General features: G+C 43.8%; 1 protein-coding gene across 7 annotated transcripts in view; it reads left to right on the forward strand.

Annotated features, from left to right (window-relative positions):
* LOC138915130 (ral guanine nucleotide dissociation stimulator-like) overlaps positions 1–14,529 on the forward strand; it is a 63,255-nt gene that overhangs the window by 9,980 nt on the left and 38,746 nt on the right. The gene's annotated exons all lie outside the window — the stretch shown is intronic.

Genomic DNA, 14,529 nt, shown 5'->3' on the forward strand with positions numbered 1-14,529 from the left:
GGTTTGGAATCTTGGGGAACTGGTATTTTTGATGAGGGACGTTCACTGGTCAGGGTAGTTTCTACTTTGCTCACATTGATATTTACCATTTGGGAGCTTCCCAACTTGTTGGTTGTCAAGATGTCACAAGATTGTGATGTAAGAACGCACAGCTCCTCAGCCTTGAATATCTCCCTGAAGTTCATGGTGGACGTGGAAAAATGTTTTCAATTCTTCTCCACTATCTTTTGGCCCTGAATCATGTCCTCTCTATCACTGGAACTCACATTCTCATCCCTTGGCACATGTCCAGCCCCAGCTTGCCTGTGGGCACCTCTCAGCTGCATCTGTTATTGTCTAGTGCAGTCTTACTGTGACTCACTTTGTCTATAAAGCTGTGTGTGAGGATCTCTGAAGTCTGTCTGCCATGCTCGATTGCCTGGATGTCCTTGGCAAGCTCCCGGTCGATATCAGAGTGGGATGGTTTTAGGGCCCCCTGTCCTTCGTTGCCCACAGATGAGGTAGCAGGGAGTGGAAGATCCAGGATGGGGACTGAATTCGTTGTTTGCAACTTATTTCCCTGAAAACTTTTAGAGCTTCCCTCAGGGGGCTTGGAAACCTCAGCTTTGGAATCCACCCCAGAAATATAGGTGGCTGAGGAGAGAAAGTCAAATTGGGGAAGAGGCCATGTTTTGGCTTCTCTCAACTTATAGGATTTTATGGATTCAAGAACTTTGAGGGGTAGGCCCCACCTCTGACTCACACGAAACCTTATAATATGGGCTTCTAGCACCTGTCGGGTGTTGGGATCCAGAAAAGAAAGCTCTGGAGTGGTCATCTGGGGGTGGACCCCACCTACTGTTACGTTTTTCAAATTTCTGTTTTCCATATTGTTCTGGGAACTCCGAGAAGGAGGGGATGGGTTGTCCTCAGCCAGCCATGAATGACACACCCCAAGGGGGCTCCTCCCCGCAGTGATCTGCCAAAACTTCTGGCTTAGATGTAATCTAAGAATGGTTTTCATTTCATTCTGGTCTGTGTCCTTCCTTGAGACATTTAAGAGTTCATTCCCTGAGTAATTCCTTGAGTGACACACACAGCTACTTTTTGTCTCTGAGGCAGCCCTCAGACTCTTCAGTAGGTAGCATTCTGAGACCCTTGGAGGACTATCTTCTGGGCTCTTCTCTAGGATATATCCAAGATTCCTCTTCATGTCCTGCCTTAGTTGAAACTTTGTTGAGATCGTCTCATGGAAGCTTCCTAGGAAACTCAATTCAGTCTCTGCTCGATCCTTGCTACTCTGGCCCTGAAGCTGACGGAGCTGTGAGTGAGCATGTCTGCCTTTTTGCCGAGATGTTTCTGTGCATTTACACAGAGACTCTAGATTCCTACTGGCATGGAGGCAGCAGTGTGAGAATAGCCTCCTTGGAATGTGGAGCTCCATTTTATCCTGGGGTTCACTGGTGATATGAAAATGGCCAGAAAGGACAGAGACTGGCACATAGGCATGTGAGGACTGGCTGACCAAAGGAGGGGTGAGAGCTTGAGGACAAGTGGCTTCTTGAGATTTTTGGAATGCAGGGACTAAACCCCACAGACTTTCTTGTTGCTTCTGCAACATGTGCCATTTCAGGTGTTGATTTTCAGTTGAGATATGAGAGTCTGACTCAATCTGGGATCTATGGAAAGACACTCCATGGTCCCTAATCTGGGATGGAGAAGAAGATGGTAGGATTGAGAGTGGGGATTGAAGGTGGGCATGGGGCTGGACCTGAGTGAAAGGTGGGGGCTGGGATTGGGGGTTGGTCTGAGAGAAGGGTTGCAGATGTACATCGGGGAGGGGAGGAGGGTGAGAATGGGGAAGTGGTGGAGATTCTTGATCCCACATCTTGACTGCAGAAGCATTACAGATTCCATTGAATAAGACAAAATGAGACCCTAGTGGGGCACTACTTCTAGAAACCAGGAGAGTGGCCAGCAGGGACTCACTGTGCAGAGAGGGAAGACCCCAAAAGAGCTGGGTATATTTCTGCTGCAAGTTTTCTCCCAAAGTCTTCACATACAGTAGCTGTTGACAAATGCTCAGCTGCTCTGGTTTGCCTGTGATGTCCCAGCCAGTTTAGGGGGCTGTGGTGTCTTGTACGTCAAGTGGCTGCAATGAATTCCCTGAAGACATCCGTTGGTTTTCTGAGCACATTTGTTTTGAAAATAGTCCTTCCTCCTTTTCTTTCTTCTCTAATATCTGGAAATCCATTCTCTTTTTTATTTGTCTTGCCAAGAATGCCTGGCCGTTAAGGCCAAGGAAAGAATGGCTGCTGGCCTCCATGTGATTGGTAGCAGAGTCTCCCCAGAGACAGGTCTCTGGTAGACGGAGGGAAACTTGCTCTCGTTGAAAATCAGAGTGTGATAATGTGGGGAGGAACATGTTCTTGGCAGGAGCCTGACAACAAGAGAATTCTGAAATTGACAGACTTGAATGGTCAGTGCCTCTGACTGTTGGGACATAAGTGGACAACCCACCAGGGCTATCTGGAGATGAGTTCTCTGGAAGAGACTTCAATAAGATGGAAACCGATTTAGATTGAGTCACAGTTAAAGGGTGGTCTGTCGGTGGTGAGACAGACAGGCTTGGTGCTGCGTGATGACAAGCCAGTGAATCATTGGGATTCATTATCTGGGACAAATTTGGTAAGGGGTTAATATCTTGGGAAAGGGTGCGGTCAAGAGAGAAGATCGTATTCAGAGACAGAGTGGCCTCTGGTTGGAGAATAGGACCCGTTGCCTGGGTGTCATGTGGTGGCAGAGGGGGAAGGGCAAGGGGTTGGGGTGGGGAACGGTCTGCTGGGAATTTGGACTCCAAGGGAGGAAAAGGCTCTGGTGGCATAGAGTGACCCGGTGGTGAGGGTGAAAGAAAGTCAGCTAAGGGTGTCATTGGGTTAGGTGAGAGAACGGAGGGGTGCGGTGGGGAAGGGTCAGGTGGAGGGGATGGTGTTAGGTCTCCTGGAGGGACTTCTGAGAAGGCAGAGGACAGAGTGAATGATGACTCAGTCCCAGAAGCTGTGGAAGCAGAGAGGACACAGAGGCAGTATCATCTTCCAGGTCCTCCAGGAACAGCAGCCGATTGACCTCCATGGTTGTGTTATTACACACCTCACAGGAGGGGGTCTAGACATAGCAGTTGACGAAAGCAGGTGGTATCGTGATACTGGCCCCGGGGACTGAAGGAGACAGGCTATACATAGCTGCAGCCAGGACCTGAACAAATATATGGGGCCCTGGTCTGACAGAGGTAGGGGCACCCATTGCATACTGTCCTTTCACATCCCCCCACTTCCTTGAGCTCACAATCTATGTTGTTTCCTTCTCCCTAAGACTTTCACAATCTGGATTTCAAAATCTGAGGATTTTCCCTCCCTTATCAATCTCACGTTTCACTGAGGCCCTAGAAATTCTTAGACCCTGCTAAGAAGCGGGATACAGGAAAGAAGGATTGTATTTAGTCACCTTTGCAGCAGAGAAAGCACCTTCCTTGCCTCCTCTGCTTCACTCTGGCAAGCTCTCCAACCTGGGAAACCAGGAAAGTGATGAAGACAGAAGCAAAGAGATATTTTAGGAGGCAGAGTAGAATGTCCTGTATGGTACCCTTGGTAGATTGGACTTGGAGAGCTCCAAGAATTGGGATTCAAGATCACACGGTTAATGATAATAATAAAGCTCACGTATGTATGTTGCTTTATCATTCACAAAGGGCTTTCATTCATATATGTATGTCATCCTATGTGAGGCTCAAAAACACCATGTGAGGAACATAGGTCACTGGTTACTTCAAGGAAGAATCTGATCATCCAGGAAGTCAAAGTACTTTCACAAGGTCAGGAGACAGAAGTTCTGACTCTTGACATCTCATACGGCCACTTATTGGGAAACGCCCATTGCCCAGGTCCATCACTGCTTCACGCCCAGATGTGGGCAGAGCAGGAATCTGAGAAGTGTTTCAGATTCTGACTGCTTTCCCATGATCCTCTCCTCTGAGGGCTCTGTTTTCTGAGAGGGACTGTATCTAGTGACTGACATCCTCAGAGACCATGGACCTGGGACCTTATGGAAAGGACAGGAAGGGTCACCCTTGGAGAGCTCAGGTGGGATAGGTAGAACCTTACCACTTGGTGTTCCACCTTTTCTTCTCCTCTTGGCTCTGCCCTGACACTGAGAACAAAAAGAAAAGAATGAAGGGCTGGGACTCATTGGTCTCACTTCTCTGTTTAGGAAAGTCAGATATTTGTTATCCAAGAATAATATGACTCTCTATTTTAATTCCTATAATTTTGCATTCCTTCCTTTTATTAATTTTTAAAGGTGATAAAATACTTTGTTTTTCCTGCTTTGAAAAACTCGAAGGAGGATTTTTGGCTAGAGTCCGCACTTGATATTCTCAGTCAGAAGTCCTCTGCTCAAGGAGGGCATAGCCTCTGAGGCCCACAGTCACATCTGTGCTTCCTCAGATAGGCCCCTGTATCCTGGGACAGAGCTCTTGCTCCAGCATCTGCTCAGAGACTCAGCTCTGTTCTCCTGATCTGCCCAACATGAAGGAAGGCTTGGCAAGTGGCACCTGACATGGCAAGATGACTCATGATCAAGTGCTGGGAACGGTGTTCTCCTACACAGATCTGAAACGCTAAATAACTGAATCAAGGACTACAGAATCACTGTTTGGGATTTTATTTGGGAACCTACCAGCACACCCAGATAGTCTGTGAGCTTTAAATGGAATCCTTAGTCCTCCCTGAAGCCCTAGTTCTGCCTGTTCTCTTCCCCTAAGAGAGCAATGGTCTGTCCTCTCCTCAGACTTCCCATTTTAGGTGTCTCTCTGGCCCAGCCAAACTCATTTAAAAATGTGAGAAAGGGAACAGGAAAATAAAGAATTATCCTTTGAGGAGTGACTTTTGGTTCCAGCTCCAACACTTAAAGATCTTGGGAGTCTTTACTACGGTCCTTAGGAGAAGCAAAAGCTGAGCAAACTGAAAATCAATGGCTTTTCTTGAAGTCACCAGAGAATTGAGGTTGCAGGGCAAACTACTACCCAAAATCTTCAGAGAGGGTGAATGCAGAGAATCACAGTTAAGATCAGCTTACCTGGAGCAGAAGCCACTAGAGCCATAAACTGGTAGAAACACGTAAAAAGACACTGACAAACTGCTGAGGATGCATGTGGGCTAGCATGAAAGTGAGAAACTCCTGGAGGACCATTTAAGGGGAGGCCCCACCTACTCGTGAGTGTTACTTCCAGGAACCCTACTAAGTTCTCACAGTGAAGAACCATGAAGAAACTCTGATGTTTCTGGCACGGGAGGGTGGGGGAGAAAGGTTACCATTTTGAAAGGATTTTGAAATATCCCCTGAGTGTGCTCCGTAATAGAAGCCTCCTCAGCAGGGGAAAAGAGTACCAAGCCTTATCCCACGTGGGTGAAGGGCAATTACCCAACTGCAGCCCCCTGTAGCCTTCCTGTCTCATCTAAAGAGTTCAAAGAAAAGAAAAACAAAATCTTAGAAACACTTGTGAAGGTCAAAACCCAGGGACACAGGCCCACTAAAAGATTTAATTATATCCCCTCCCTTGACACCTTCCCACCGCGTCCCCAGGGCTGCAGTATAGTGATGGGATCATAGCTGAAAGAGTTGCAAGGCATAGGCTCTGTTTAAGGAGGAGATTTAGGGGAACCTAAAGACACAAGAAACACAAAAACAAGGACACTAGAGGAAATTGAAGCCTCTGACATGCACAGCTACGGTAAATATTAAACACAGCCCAACACCTAGCCAGATGAGCATAGAACTTCACACTAAAGGTTTATTTATTTCAGTTCCTATTTCCTAATACAGCATGTCTGGCTTTCAACCAAAAATTACAAGGCATGCTAAAAGGCAAGAAAAAACAGTCTAAACAGACAAAGCAAGTATCAGATCCACATTCACATTGACACAGGTTTTGGAAGTATCACACATAGAATCCAAAATAATCATGATTAGTATGTTAAGGGCTCTGATGGAAAAAATAGATGGCACACAAGAACAGATGAGGAATGTCAACAGACAGAGGGAAATTCTAAGAAAGAATCAAAAAGGAATGTTAGAAACCAAAAACACTACAAGAAATGGAGAAGGCCTGTGATTGGCTCATCTGTAGATTGCATACGGCCAAGGAAGGAATATGTGAGTTTGAATATATGTCAATAGTAACTTTGCAAACTGAAATGCACAGAGAAAAAGAAAAAAAATTTTAAAGCCCAGACTATCCAAGAACTGTGAGACAGTTTCAAAATATGTAGCATGTGCAATTGGCATACCAGAAGGAGAAAAGAGAAAGAACAGAGTAGAAAAATATTTGAAGTAATAATGGCCAAGGATGTTCCAAAATTAATGACAGGTTAACCATAGATTGTAGAAGCTCAGAAAAGACCCCAACAAGATAAATACTAAAAAAGTCTATACTTGGACATATCGTCTTCAAACTGTAGGAAACCAAAAGATAAATCTTGAAAGAATCCAGAGGAAAATAAACACCCTACATCTAGAGGAACAAGGATGAGAATTGTGGGATTCTCATCATAAACCATGCAAGCAAGAAGAGAGTGGAGTGAAATATTTAAAGTGTTGAAAGAAGAAAAAACACCACCCACCTAGAATTTTATATCTAGTGAGATTATCATTCAAAAGTGAAGGAGAAATAAAACCTTTCTCAGACAAACAAAAACTGAGGGAATTCATCAGCAGCAGACCTGCTCTGCAATAAATATTTTTTAAAAGTTCCTCAGGGAGAAGGAAAATGATAACTTGGATCTTCATTAAAAAGAGGAAGAGAAGGAATAAATTAAGGTAAAATGAAACTTTTATTTTTCTTATTCTCAATTGAGCTAATAATAATAGTGACAATGTATTGGGTGATTATAGTATATGGATAAGTGAAAGGAATGAAAACAATGTTACAGAGGACTTACATTACTTATAAACGTATATTACAAACTCTACAGCAACCACTGAAATTTTTTTTAAAGAACAATTGATATAGTAAGAGATGAGAAAAAACGGAATCATATAAAATGCTTGTCTAAAACCAGAAAACGCAGAAAAAGAGAAGAAAAAAGAATAGATATAATGAATAGTAAACAGTTATAGACATTGTAGATATGAGTCCTACCGTATTTTTAAAAAATCGCTAAATATAAATCGCGTAAATTCACCAATTAAAAAACAGAGACTGTCAGTGGATAAAAAAACAAGACCCAATTAAATGTTGTATACAAAATGCCCACTTTAAAAATAAAGATACAGATAGATTACAAATAAAGACAGAGAAAAATGTACCCTGCTAACACTAACCAAAAGAAAACAGGAGTAACTATATTAATTTCAGACAAAGCAGACTTCAGAACAAGGAAAACTATCAGGGATAAAGAGGGGTATTACATAACCATAAAGGGTCCATGCTCCAACAAGACACACAGTCCTCAACATTTATACATCGAACAACATAGTGTCAAAATATGAGGCAAAAACTGGTAGAACTGCAAAGAGAAATAGTTGAATCCATTGTTATGTTTGGAGATTTCACCCTCTCTCTCAGAAATGGACAGATTCAGCAGGCAGAAAATCAGTATAGATGCAGTTGACCTGAACAGCACCATCAGTCAACGTGATCTAATTGACATTTTGTAGAGTACTTCATCCGATAATACACATTCTTCTCAAACTCTCATGGAACATTCACCAAGATAGACCACGTTCTTGGCCACAAAACACACTTTAACAAAAATAAATAGAGATTGGACAAAGTATGTTTTCAGACCATAATGGAATTAAACTAGGAATCAATTACAGAAGGATAGCTGGAAATCCTAAAATGTTTGGAGATTAAACAACATGCTACTAAACACATTGGTCAAGGAAGAAGTCTCAAAGTATTTTAAACTAAATGAAAATTAAAATAGAACTTATTAAAATTTATAAGGTATAGCAAAAGCAGTACTTAGGGGGAAATTGATAGCATTGAATGCATCTATTTGAAAAGAAAGATTTGATATTTCTGAGGGACCTGATTTACTTACCTGATTGATGTCTCTCTCTTTCCGAAATATTGGGAAACATGGACTCCTCTTTAGGTAGCAGAGTGACAGAAGAAGGAGCCCCACCCCACACAGGAAGGCAGGGACGGGAATACCTAGGAACTCAAGCTGGAGCTCAGCCGTGGTGCATTAACATTCCTCAGACAAAGAGGGTGATCTGCATCACCAGAAGTGCACTGCCACCTCAGGCAGCTGGGCGTTAAGAGTGCACATTCTAGACTAGAGTTCCAGGCCCACGTCACAGAGCTTTAGCATAGACACCAAAGGTTCTTGATGGTCGGGGAGGGGAAAACACAGAAGTGATGAACCCACAACTCTTCCCCCACCATCCAGGCCAGCAAATCAGTCCACCCCTCTGAGGCCCTTTAGATCCTTCCAACTTACCTTCCAACTCCACATATTCACCATAGCATATATTTCACCTTGGTGAAATTTTCTATTTATTCTGTTACCCAGCTATTACCTAAGAGCCTTTTATTGCTTGGTGATCTCCTTTTGGACCCCCACGTCATCTTTGAAAGTCGGTCCTGTGCCCAGGGATTTACATCCCCAAGATGTACTCGGCCTTCAACTAAAACTTCCCCTCATACATAATGTGTTTTTACCTGTATGAAACCAGAAATACACTCAGCAGCAGCCCCACCTCCCGTTATCTCCTCAAAAGAATCCACTATCACCAAAAAGCATGAGAGAACAGAGTAGCCTGTATCAACCAACAGAAAGCATGAGAAAGAGGGCCACAAGGGCGTGGCGCATCCGTGGACCCAGGGCAAACAACTTGAAAATGTTTGGTAGTTCTTCTTTTCCCCGAATCCCTCTTAGGCTAGTCAGCCTCTAAAGGTTCTCAAATCTGGCCCCCTCCACCCATACGGTGTCTCACCCTGCTGCTCCCTCTTTTTCTCTGCCAAATCCCCTCCTCCCAGCAAAATTTTAAACTTTTCCATTATTTTACAGAGCAATTGTGCTGGACCATGACCTGCAGGGTCAAACTCATCTTGATTTAGGGACTAGGCTTCTCTTTAGCATAACTTCTAGTGAGCACAGTTGTAATCATATTTGACAGTACCTTTAGATTTTTTTTGAATCACACCTATGGTTACTTCTTCCATGAAAGGTTTTATGATTTTTTTCCCCATCTACTTTCTATCTTTTCCCCAAAATTCCCATGGACATCTCTGTACCTTTTTAAACAATAATGTCATTTTTGTTGATGGTGTATATATGTTTATTTCATCTCCCCCCACGCTAGCTAGTCATTTAATAGTTATAACTTTTACAGCTTCATTGTTCAGTGCTAAACTGCTGGAATGAAGCCCTGTGTCATGTCCTCCCTTTGCCTGCCCGCATTCCCTCGCTGAGTCTGATGAATCTATCTTGGCCACAGACACCCAATCCTTTCCCTCCCATGTGAGAGGGTTTACCAGTAATGACAGCTCCTTTCTTTCCCTGTCTTCTCCCTCATCCACAGCTTCACCATCGTCTCTACCCAAAAGGAAGGTACACTTCAGGCCCACCCCTCTCATGTACCCTCCCTCGACTGCAGGAGGTCTCTGTTCAGACAAATCCCTCTATGTATCTTTGCTTCTCTGGCATTGTTTATTTTTATAGCAAGTCTGGTCCTGACTGCCTCTAAGGTCCCCAGGACTCATGATTGTCAAATCATCCTTTAAAGTCTGAGCAAGATAAGCTCCACCAACAATAGTCTCAGGTGGGGCCGGCCCCATGGTCGAGTGGTTAAGTTTGCACACTCCACTTTGGTGGCCCAGCGTTTCGCCGGTTTGGATCCCGGGCGCGGACATGGCACATTCATGGACATCCATGTGTGTGTGTGTGTGTGTGTGTGTGCTGATATAGAGAGAAAGGGGAGGGAGGGAGCGGAGACAGAGACAAAGTGGAGAGATATCGAAAATGGGTCAAAATACTAATGGGTACACCTGGATAAAGGGTATATGGTTGTTTACCATCCATGCAACTTTTCCACAAGTTTATCTTTAAATAAATACATTTTAAAAATGGACCGTTGGCTGTTGTCCCAAATTTTGCCTAACCTTTGAAATTTCTGGCTTTGATTCCCGCACCTGCCATCGCTAGCCTACCCAGACCCCAGAAGTGTGCAATGGTGACTTTAAAACAGTTGTCGCAGGTTCTGTCCCAGGCAAGAAACCCTGGATCCTCTTTGCACATTTAAAGTGTGCTAACATTTCAACAGGGTTTCACAAAATACTGGAAAAGAGCATCCTCCCCAAAATTTTTTTTAAAAAAATTATACATAATATAAAACAAGAACCAAAGGAAAGAACAAAATATTCAACATGTGTACAGCATGAAACCCTTAATTTCTTCCTTATCTGGTGCCACTGGGTCGTCCATCTTCTGGGGTTTTGTGGTGTGAGTTGGTTTGCCAGCACTTCCTCTGCTCTGCTACTCAGTTACCACTCCTGCACCGGATTTCCGTCTTCAAAAATTGTGTTGACATCTTTTGTTATATCTTCTCCCCTTCTTGTCATCCTCAAGGGCATTATTCTTTTTAAATCCTTTATTTGTTTTAGCAGCTTTATTGAAATATAGTTCACATACTATACAACTTACCCGTTTAAAGTGTATAATTCCATGATTTTTAGTATATTCACAGATGGGTAACCATCACCACAGTCAATTTTAAAGCATTTTCATGACTTCAAAGAGAAACTTCATAACCTTTAGCTGTCATGCCCCTGTCCTCTCATCCCCCCAGCCCTAAGCAACCACTAGTCTACTTCCTCTCTCTCTAGATTTCCCTGTTCTGGACATTTCGTATGAATGGAATCATATGAGGTTATTTGTGACTGGCCTCTTTCACTTCTGCATAATGTTGTCAGGGTTTGTGCATATTGTAGCATATATCAGTACTTTTTATTGCCAAAAAATATTACATTGTGTGGATATACCATAATTTATTTACCCATTCGTCAGTTGTTGGACGTTTAGGTTGTTTCCGTCTTTTGACCATTATGAATAATACTGCTATGGACATTTGTGTACAAGTTCTTGTGAGGACATACGTTTTCATTTCTCTTGAGTGTATAGCTAGAAGTGGAATTTCTAGGTAATATGGTAATTCTGTGTTTAACTTTTGAGGAACTGCCAGACGGTTTTCCAAAACAGCTGCACCATTTTTCATACCCACCAGCAGCATAGAAGGGTTTCAGTTTCTCGGCCTTCTAACACTTGCTATTATCTAACTTTTTGATTCTAGCCATCCTGTGTGTGAAGTGCTATCTCACAGTGGTTTTGATTTGCATTTCCCTGGTGACTAATGATGTGGAGCATCTTTTCATGTAATATTTTACTTTTGGGGAAGGAGAGGAGATAAAGTGTTTGATCTCCTGTGTTTAACTCATCATACAGTAGCTCGTTTTAAATGTATTACAGGAAAGAAACTTTCTTCTAAATCTTTGAAAACACTTGCATGGTGATGTGAAGTCCTTATCACATGTACAGTTTTCTCCTTCTGTGCTCTCTACGTGCTGCAGTCACTGTGTGACTGAGGGACTGCAACACCGTGCACTGCATTTGCTTAGGAAGATTCCTTTCTGCGTGGGGTGGAGGGAGGAGTTAACTCAGTGACTTCTCAGGCTTGACTACAGGGCTGAGCAGAACTGATGGCCAGAGCATCTGAAGCTCAGTGCGTTTCCTCCCCATGGCTCTGTCCATCTGTTTTGGGTCAGTGAGCTCCACAGGTAGTAAATGTCAAAGAAACGTGAGAGCTGTGACATGGGCACAAAGCATACACCTGAGAGACGGATGTCAGGATGTTCCCATGGGCTTTTGCCCCTTAACCGTAGTGTAGGAGACGGGCCGTATCACACGTGCCAGATGATAACTGTGAAAGTGGGGTAAGGGCTACATGGGAAGTTCCACTGCTCTTGTGCATGTTCAAACATTTCTGTAATAGAAAGCTTAAAATAATGAAAGAAGCTGGGTGCCTCCTAAAGAGAGGGAGGGGATGAGAGGAGACCTGGCAAGGGGGCTCAGTCCGTCAAGACAAGGGTTCAGCTCTCTCAATAGGGACATTTCAGGAAGTGTAATGATTGAGGTTAGGAAGGAAACCTCTTTTCATATAACAGGAAAGAAGGAAAGGAGGAACGGGAAAAGGTTTTTGTGAAGCTTTATTGATGGAAAGTTCCTGTCTCATGACTTCTAGTTCCTCTGTGATCAGTGGTCCAGCACATCTACTGAGCAAATGGAGACAGCCTAAATTTGAGGAAAGTGAAGGAGATTTGAAATAAATTTGAGTGTCCCTGGAGAGAGAATGGAATAAGGAAACAGCGACCTAAGCTCCATTTGTCTTGTTCTCATGTTAGTAAGCATGGGATAATTCTTTGTGGAATGAGTGAGTGATTTCCAGCTAGTGCTGGGGCTGAATTTACTGTGGCATCGGTAGACTCCATTGTGAGATTTAATCCAATAGTGATCAATTAGTTATAGGAAGGCATTTCTGGGAAAGGCAGAGAGATGGGATTTTGCCAGACAGGAAGGATTAAAAGGGATTGGATGGGGCCCATTAGTAGCGGAGCTTTTTAAATGTTGGTTAGCTGACAGACCATCGAGTCTACCCCTGAGAGGGAGGAAATGTAAACAAGAGCTTGACCGACAGACAAGGAGTAAGTGGAAAAATGAAGGGCCTGGAGTTGAAAAGTTAACAAGGGGCATATGAATCAGAAGAATGAGAGACGAGGCCAAGGGGTGGAATGTCCGACTGTAATAATCTGGATGGCTGAAGTCTTCCTGGTGATAAGCTCTGGAGTGTGGCAGTAACTACACTGGAATGGAAGTAAAGGACCCTAAGATGAGATGATGTAGAAACTGAGAGGCTGGTCTTTGGCTGGTCTATCCACATCGATGGTAGAGCCCTCCATGGCCTCCTCACCTCTTCAAGTCTCCTGCCCTGGGCCCCATCCCCCTCCCAGGACCTCCACAGAATCTGCATTCTTTCTTTGACCTCAAGTTTCAGACATTGTGGGTTCAATGGCATAACTCTGGACAAGAAGATACAAGTGTGGAGTGAGAGAGGCTGTAGTGGACACCGGTTTTGTTTTTGGTTTTTGTTTTAACACCTAGCATTCACAAGCCTTTCTGGGAAAACTACCTCCAGTGCCCTCTGGGATACTCACCCCATTTGTGTAGTGTGTGTGTGTGTGTGTGCGCACGCGCGCGTGCGTGTTCAGTTTTGTTACAATAGTTACCATTATACTTGTATCTTTTCTAATGTCCTCAAATTCCTTTCCCTTACTCGGAGTCTTATTTCGTTTGTCACCTATATCTTGACCCCCTCTTATTACTTATAGAACAATCATTTTATTCTATTTTTCCCTTTTTCTCCTCCCTTCCATTTTTAAAGTCATGATGTTTTTAGAAAACAAAATTGGTATTTTATTTTTCCACGTAGCCATCTTTATTTTACTTAGACATCTACAACTTAATGTATTTAATGCTCACCATCATAATGCTTTTTGAATTTTTCCCCAGTTGACACTCAGCCAATTTTTGAGTCCCAGTCTGTCTAAGTGGAGTTGCCTTTCCTCCAAACCCCTATTGTAAGGGTGGGTATGTGTGCAGTCCATGGTGAGACCCCCATATATCTGTAACCTGGTGCATAGTCTGGGACTCACCTCTGGTTCATGAGCTGCAGGTGTTCTGGGGGAGACCAGCCATGGCTCCACCAAGGCCGTGAATATCAGAGGCGGCACTTCCATCCTGATAGGTGAACTGTACACACTAAGGGCAAGATCTTGTATATTCCTATTAAGCATAGATGGAAGGAAGGCAGCAAGATCACCTTCCCCAAAGGGGGGATGCCATGCCTGATGACCTCCCTGCAGATATTGTTTAGTATTCAAAGAACAGCCCAGTGCCTTTTTGGAATAAGGCATCAGTGTGCTGTGCAGTGCCTGGATCAGCCTCAAGGTGGTGATGCCTGGATCAGATTGAGGAGGGGGCGGGGGGAACAGGACAGGGTCACCATATGGATGATGAGGCATAAAGCTTTGTTCTACCAGCAAGGTCCTTCTTTCCCCTCTTCATTTTTTCTTCCCTCCTCGCTTACTCCAAGTCATCTTTTCCTTACTCTCAGCTTTATTTTATCCTGGGAGGTAGGTGGCTACCTGGTCAACATTGTTACTACTGGCAGCTGAGTGATGCTTTTGCTCTGCAACAAAATATCATTTGGCAGTCTGAAGAAATACCTACAGAGGGGAACCACTTCCCCCAGGTGCCTTTCCAGTAGGGAAACCTCAATGTAAAGTTTAAAGTATTCTTCCCTAACACGTTAATATGACTCGCATGACAGATTCTTAAGGCGCATCTGTGCTGTTCCTAGCCCCTCCCCCACCAGCCCAGGATCCACTGCAGCAATACCCTCCCCCACCCCCCAAATCCCATTCAGGGTTCA

This window comes from Equus caballus, chromosome 14, assembly GCF_041296265.1.
Source record: "Equus caballus isolate H_3958 breed thoroughbred chromosome 14, TB-T2T, whole genome shotgun sequence".
Classification (NCBI taxonomy): Eukaryota; Metazoa; Chordata; class Mammalia; order Perissodactyla; family Equidae; genus Equus; species Equus caballus.